Genomic DNA, 7,801 nt, shown 5'->3' with positions numbered 1-7,801 from the left:
GCTCAGGCTGGTCTTGAATTCCTGAGCTTAAGCAATTCTCCCATCTCAGTCTCCCAAAGTACTGGGCCAAACTGTGATATATTTTTATTATTATATTTGGCATATGTTTTAAGGCTGGACATACTGGAGAAGACAAATTATCTGCAGAAGACACAGATCTTCCAAATGGCTATTACTATGTCAATAACTAGCTGGGGTCACTCCCAGAATAAATTTTAAAAATATTTTTTCCTCAACCTTCTCTACCATTTGTGAGTTAGCTTTAGACAATCGAACTAGATTCAACTAGCTTAACATATGTCTTATTATTTGAATAATTACTTCAAAAGTGCTAGCGTTTTAGAGAAATAAAACCTTTGGAGAGTCCTTTGTGTCTTACATTAATAAATGAAGAAAATCTAAACAGTTGTGTGAATTTTACTCCAGCAAAGTTAGTAGCAATCAAATGCATATTTGATATGATTTGATTCTGATTTACAAAATGTATTTTCATGATGATCTTGTTCATTATACATTTTTATATTTATAATTTAAATTTGGCTTTAAAATAGGGGTGTCTGAAACCACTACTGCAGACAGTTCTGTAGTCATTCAGAAGTTAAGGTCATAAATCAAATGGAGTCACATGAGATATAAGTTAAAAAAAAGGGATGGGGGTGCAGAAAACAAAAATGGTCCCTATATCTAAATAAAATACAGACAACCCAGAAACCTCCCACAAGGAACATTGCCATCCTTTCGCCCAAAATAGAAATGAAAATACTGATGCTGAAAGTGACGAGGCTCTGGGAAGGACAGGCCTCTATTTCAGTCCTCCAAACTGGCTAATGATACGGTAACCAAGCTTCGTTCCTCCTCGCCTGTCATCTGAATTGTAATTGTCTACCCGGTTTGATTGCATCTTTTTTGAATCCTCTTTCCTCCTTCTCTAAAATCTTTTTTTTTGAGTCAGAGTCTCACTCTGTCACTCAGGCTGGAGTGCAGTGGCATGCTCACGACTACCCCAGCGTCCACCTGCTGGACTCTGGCGGTCCTTCCGCCTCAGCCTTCCAAGTAGCCAGAACTACAGGTGCGTGCTACCATGCCCAGCTAATTTTTGATTTATTGTAGAGTTAAGGTCTCGCCAAGTTGCCTGGGCTGGTCTTGAACCCATGGGCTCAGACAATCCACTTGCCTCAGCCTCCTGAAGTGCTGGGATTACAGGCTGAGCCACCAAGCCTGGCCCTCTAAAATCTTTATCTTTCTGGTTTCTATACCAGTTTCCTAAAGTGTTTGATGGATCATTTCAAATTTGAATAATCATTTATTTTCCTCCACAGAAATTATTATTAAAACCAGCCAGGCTCAGTGGCTCATGCTTGTAATTGAAGTACTTTGAGAGGCCAAGGCAGGAGGATTGCTTGAGGCCAGGAGTTCAAGGCTGGCCTGGACAACAGAGCAAGGCCCCGTCTCTAAGAAAAACAATTATTAAAACAAAGAAATTATTATTAAAACCCAGTCAATAATTGACAAAGTAATGTGGACTTTACATAGCACTTGCATTTTGAAACCATATTGTGGACCATGTTTCAAGAGAGAGGGTTAATTTTTAAAGAATAAAAACTTTGTATGATATAAAAAGAATTTCAAACCCGAAAGGTTGAACTAGTCTGTGGTTTTTAAAGACACCTTAAGGCTCAGGGAAGAGCCATGGAAGAAGCAGCGAGTGGGGGACAAATGTGGAACTGCAGGGAAACCCCAACTGCCCATCCCAGTTACCTGGTTCCATCAGCAGCTCTGCTTCTGTCTCAGTTGTGTTCCAGGTGAGACATCATTTGAACAAAGGGTTATGAGGATGTATCAGATGATCTCCAAGATCTCTTCCTCCCTGAGAGTCCGGGAATTCTCTTCAAATCTTTTCCAGGAGCATAGACCTTCAAGCTAAAAGAGTTAAATAATAAACCAGGAGAAAACATTTTTAAAAATCACACCAAGAAACTAGATTTTCCCACTTCTTCCTAAGAATTAAGCATGTTCTACTTAAATGTAATGAAAAGGTATATTTTATATTTTGAATCATTAAATCCCTTCAAACACCGAGATATATAGTAAAAGACAAACAAGCCAGCAGGAAAGCCTTCATTCAAACCTTCTGTTGAACGTCCTGCAGAGACAGGGCTTGGAGACAGACCTGAGAGCAGGAGCTGCTTCTCTCCAGGAGGGCTCCTTTTCAAAACAAGGGATACTTTGAACACCCACCTGCATTAGGGCATGCAAATATCACATAAGGCTTCTGCTCAGTCTCTGATTCCTGTGCGTTCAGGACCGTACCTTCCTGGGGTCAACAAGAGTTGACATTCACACATCGTGTCTGTGTCCTCTTTCTTATTGAAAGTTGGCAGTCACCACCCACCGGTTGAAAATTTAAGTTAATATTTATTGATAAAATCTCATAACGCAACAAAAATTCACGTTTCTTAGGGGTACATGTCTCTAGACATTCCCAGCACTTTTCTGAATATGATGTTACACTTTGTGAATTGTAATAGCTTTAGAAGTAAACTTAATGTAGCCCCATAAGTTAAAGCTAGTTTTCAGCAGAAATTCAAAGTCTATTTTAGGAATTGCTTCTCATCTGTGATATAACAAATAGTTATGAAGAAACAATCTTGCAGAGAGTCGATAGAAAACACTTCATTTCACTCTATGCTGGGGTTCAGTAATGAAGGAACACACAACTGAATGACCACATGGAAGGTATAAAAAGGCAAGGAATGAATTAAGGAGTGGGTGGATCATAGACTTTCAACTTTTGGCCAGTTACATGAGACATTCCAGCTGTAAGGGAAGAGAACGTACAACAAGTGATTCCAATTTAAGCTAATAACTATGCTTACATTCTAGCCTACTGGTCTTTCATGATAAAGACATCAGCGGACTAAAGAGAAAGAATTGAATCCATATTGTGTAAAGGCAAAGTCATTTCCAAAATCTTAAGGTAAAAAAAAAAAAGTTCATTCTGGAAATCCTATGGTTCCCTGACGCCCCATCCCCAACCCATTAAGACAAAAAATTAAGACAAAAATGACTACTGATTATTTTACTTAATTAAGACAGATGTGTGGTGGACAATAGAGGTATTTCTGTGAGTTGCTGGAATTTCTATGCCATAATACTCCTTTTCATCCCTTAAATGAAATTAATAGCATAGCTGCCACCACTCCAAATTAAAAATGGCAGCAGTGAAACTCAGTTGCTATTTTAGAAAATGACTACTAGAACACATATTTTGTAATATCATGTTATACAAACAGTTTAAATCCACAAGTCATTAAAGACACTTCTTCACTTAACTTATCCTAGAATGGCAACCAAGGTCACTTTTTAGAAGTCTCTCATTTGTCACACTATATTTGTATGAAAGAAGATAGAGGCCAGGCTCGTGGCTCAGCCTATAATCCTGAGCTTTGGGAGGCCGAGGTGAGGGAATTGCCTGAGCCCGTGGGTTCAAGACTCGCCTGGCCATCTTGGCAAGACCTCATCTCTACAATAAATCAAAAAAATTAGCTGGGCGTGGTGGCGCGTGCCTGTAGCTCCAGCTATTTGGAGGGCTGGGGCAGAGGGATCGCTGGAGCCCAGCAGATCGAGGCTGTGGTGGCCAGGAGCGAGCCACTGTACTCCAGTCTGAGTCTGGGTGACACAGTGAGACTCCGACTCAAAAAAAAAAAAAAAAAGAAGAAGAGAGAATGAAATTTGATATAGTGCCAAAATATGGCAAAAGTGAAACCTTCAAAGAAAAAAGTTGCATTAGGAATTAGACTTCTGTCTTTCTAAGGGTAATTCTCTACTCAAGTTGTCCTGAGCACAAATAAATACTAGAACATGAAAAGAAAATACGGATACAGAGTATTAATTCAGAAGTTCTTTAAAGCATTTCAAGATTCCACAGCACAATAAGAAACCTAATGATCATATTCTGAAATGTATTAGGTAAAGAGTGTTGATTGTTTTGCTTGTTCTAATAAGGGTTTGCCTTCTTTTGAAATAAATTGGCTGTCTCCTATATATGGAAGCCTGGAATCTCTTTTATTTTTGAGTTGGGGTCTCACTGTCATCCAGGCTGGAGTACAGTGACACCATCATGGCTCAACAGCCTCGGCCTCTTGGGCTCAGGCGATCCTTCTGCCTCAGCCTCCTGAGTAGCTGGGACTACAGACACGTGCCACCACACTCAGCTAATTTTTAAATATGTTTGTGGAGAGGAGGTCTCCCTATGTTGCCTAGGCTGAGCTCAAACTCCTGGACTCAAGAGATCCTCCCTCCTTAGTCTCTTGAAGAGCTGGGATTATAGGCATGAGCCACAACTCCCAGTGGAGAAACTCTTGACCAAAAGTACATGTTTCCACTGGCCTGGAAATTTCTATCTTTGAAATTTCTGGTTTTGTTGCCCATTTTGGCAGCCAGAAGAGAGGTTGGAGTCAGGGCAGAGTGGTGACGTTTCCTCTCAGCCCTACAATCAGAAACAGGCTGGCACTAGAGGAAATGCAGCCACATGGCTGGGATCAGGGTGAGGCCAGTGAGACTGGGTCAAGGGGCAAGTAAAAGGTAGAACCTTGTCTTTACTTGAATCTTTTTTATTTTTTAAGAGTTGGAGTCTTGCTCTGTTGCCCAGGCTGAAGTGAAGCAGCCTGATCATAGCTTACTGCAGCCTTGAACTCCTGGGTTGAAGCAATCTTTTTGCCTCAGCCTCATGAGATTTTTTTTTAAGTTTAACATTTTTGTTTTGCTTTGTTTTGTTTTGTTTTGCCAGATGCAGTGGTTCACACCTGTAATCCCAGCACTTTGGGAGGCTGATGTGGAGAATTTCTTGAGTCCAGGAATTTGAGATCAGCCTGGGCAAAATAGTGAGACCTTGTCTCTACAAAAAAATAATTTAAAAAAATTAGTCAGGTGTGGTGGTGCACTATAGTCCCAGCTACTTGGGATGCTGAAGTGGAAGGATTTCCTGAGCCCAGGAGGTCGAGGCTGCAGTGAATTGGGATCATGCCACTGCACTCCAGCCTCGGCTACAGAGTAAGACCCCAAATGATAAATAACTAAATAAATAAATAAATATTTAGAGATGAAGGTCTTGTTAGGCTGCCCAGGTTGGTATCAAACTACTGGCCTGAAATGATCATCCTGTTTTAGCCTTCCAGGCTGCTGGAATCACAAGTGGCTCATGCTTTACTTAAAATGTTGACATTTTGTTCTCCACAAATTTCTTTTTTGCATTAATTTTAACTTTTAAAAGTACTGCATCACCGAGTTTTTTGGCACCCACTTCAATTCTGCACCTCACTCGCCTCACTCTAGTGTCCACCCGCTCAACCAGCACCCGGACTGTAGGCTGGGAAGTCTTTGGAGCCACAGCACAGCAGGGCCTCTTCCTTTTACCCTCCCCAGGAAAGGCTCCTATAAGAACTGAGTTCTCCTTGCTTGCAAAAAGGAAAACAGAGGGTCAAGAGAAATGTGTCTCTCTTCTTTGTCTAACAGGGAAGCAAAGGGTAGGGTGGGGAACAGCTGTTGTCCACTGGCCCTTGGGGGTTTCAGCTGCTCTCTACCCCAGGGCTTGTTTCTGACCAAGAACCAGAATGAGAGAAAGAACTAACGCTCAGAAAGTGGACTTAGCAGGAGATACAAGGAGACGGAATAATACCTTAACTCAAAAAATATGAAGCACCCCTCCAAAGACTGCTAGGATAAATAAATATGAGAAGCTTGATCTGTACACGGAAATGTGACATCCAGCTCTTTCAGGTAATGACATGGTCAGGATTACACGTGGCACAGCGAAATGAACGCACCAGTGGAGGCTTTCCATTCTTGAAGAGAACAAATCATACTTTCAGTCTTATGGCTGAACTTCTCATGGGACAGGTTGGTATGTGTCTCCTTGTATTTTCTCAAAACACACGCTTACCATCCTCGGGTAGGGGCAGACACTGCCCCCACTAAGAACACTGGGTCCCTGTTTCCTCTCCATTCAAGTCTGAAGCAAGTAGGGTAGAGAAAGGGATGCTTTCAGAAATGCTTTCCTCCTCACTGCCTCTGCAGTAACATGTATCCCGGTAAGGGAGAAGTAGTCTCACTCACCAAGAAAATTTGGAAAAAGCTTTCCTGGCAGTTGCTGCAGCTGAAACCATGATGTCCCTAGGTGCCACACTGTTTTCTCTGGAAGAATATGAAAGACTGACGGGCTATCTTGTCACCACGCTGCCTCATTTTAGCAAGGACTGTCATCACATGTTTGTTTGGAAGGGTGAAATGCAGGGCCTTAAATTCTTTGCCCTACCATGGGAGGAAGCTTTGGACACTGCAGTACTTTCTAGAAAATGGAAGTTAAGCTATAGGCCAAGAGAGCTCTCAAAAGGAAACATGAAAGTTAGGGACCTCAATCTGGTTAAAAAGCTCTCAAAATTATCTAGTGAATGCTGACATTTTTTAGATGGGTATTGGTCTTTAGGTATTAACATGGGTATATATCTGGCTTATGCATTTCTACATAGAGTTGGTATAAAAAATAGCTAAATATATATTTAATTCCATAGGATCCCAAAGCACTTTGAGGATTGAAACAGATAAGCCAACCTCAAAGGGACTGATTCTTGCAACTAAAACACAGACACCTCTGGGGTGAAATGTGGCAACAGTTTGACAGGCATAGCAGTCAGTAGCTTAGGCCAGAAAGGATTTATCCAATTAAAATTATGGGATGAATTTTGGCTGGCAGAATGTAATTACCAGCCTTGGAATGTATCCAGGATCCTGAGGTTAACACCCCTCCTCGTGCCAACAACCCTCCTACCTGCCAACACTCCGAGATGGAGAAGGCTGGATCTGACATAATCGCACATAATACTGTTGTGACATCTAAGCACAATGATGATGATGTGAGAAGCATCATGAACCTGATTTTTTTTAACACTCATTATGTTACTTATTTTTATGCCACATTAGGCTAGAAACCAAATGTCCACATAAATGTTAATTTCCTCAAATCTGTGTTTAAAAATTATAATTAGAAAATAAAAAATAGATTTAAAAATTAATTTATTCCGGCAAAGTAGCTATTTAGTGATTATTTCACTACAGGAACAAAACTGGATCAAAATGGTGACATTTAATCCTTGCTACATTGAAAAAAGAAAAAAAAAAACAGGTCTTGATTTTTTTGGAAGAGAAATTTGTTCTCAAGGTTGACTGGCCTAGAAAAAAAAGGAAGTGCGGAAGCCTGGTTCATATTCGTTGTAACTTTGACTAAACGGCTATGTGTGAGGGCTTTTGTCCTGGGTTGGGTCCAGTTCACCGTCTCAGGCACTCGTGGGCAGTATTCTCTCAGGAGGGACTTTACTAGAAGGGAGTGTGTGTGTGTGTGTGTGTGTGTGTGTGTGTGTGTGTTTCCCAAGAAAGCCAGAGAAGAGCCCCCTGCTGGTGTATGATCAATGAACATAGCCCTCATCATGAGATTCTAATGCCCTTTTTAAAGTTATTCATTGACCAGGCGTGGGTGGTGGCGCTCGCCTGTAATCCCTCCCAGCACTTTGGAAGGCCGTGGCGGGAGGATCGCTTGAAGTCAGGAGTTCGAGACCCCCGTTTCTACCCAAAAAAAAAAAAAAAAAAAAAATCATTCATTTATGAGAATTGTGGAGAGTTCCGCAATCAAGACGAGCTGACGAAAAGAACCATCGGAAGCTTTCCGGGGCACCGGGCCGGTGGCGTCAGGTCCCGAAACCGGGCGGGGCGCGCGGCTGGAGCGGGCCCGGGGGGTGGGGCCGGCGGC

This window comes from Carlito syrichta, unplaced genomic scaffold, assembly GCF_000164805.1.
Source record: "Carlito syrichta isolate Samal-C Ts95f unplaced genomic scaffold, Tarsius_syrichta-2.0.1 Scaffold312209, whole genome shotgun sequence".
NCBI lineage: Eukaryota > Metazoa > Chordata > Mammalia > Primates > Tarsiidae > Carlito > Carlito syrichta.
Note: the sequence above shows the minus strand (reverse complement) of the source record.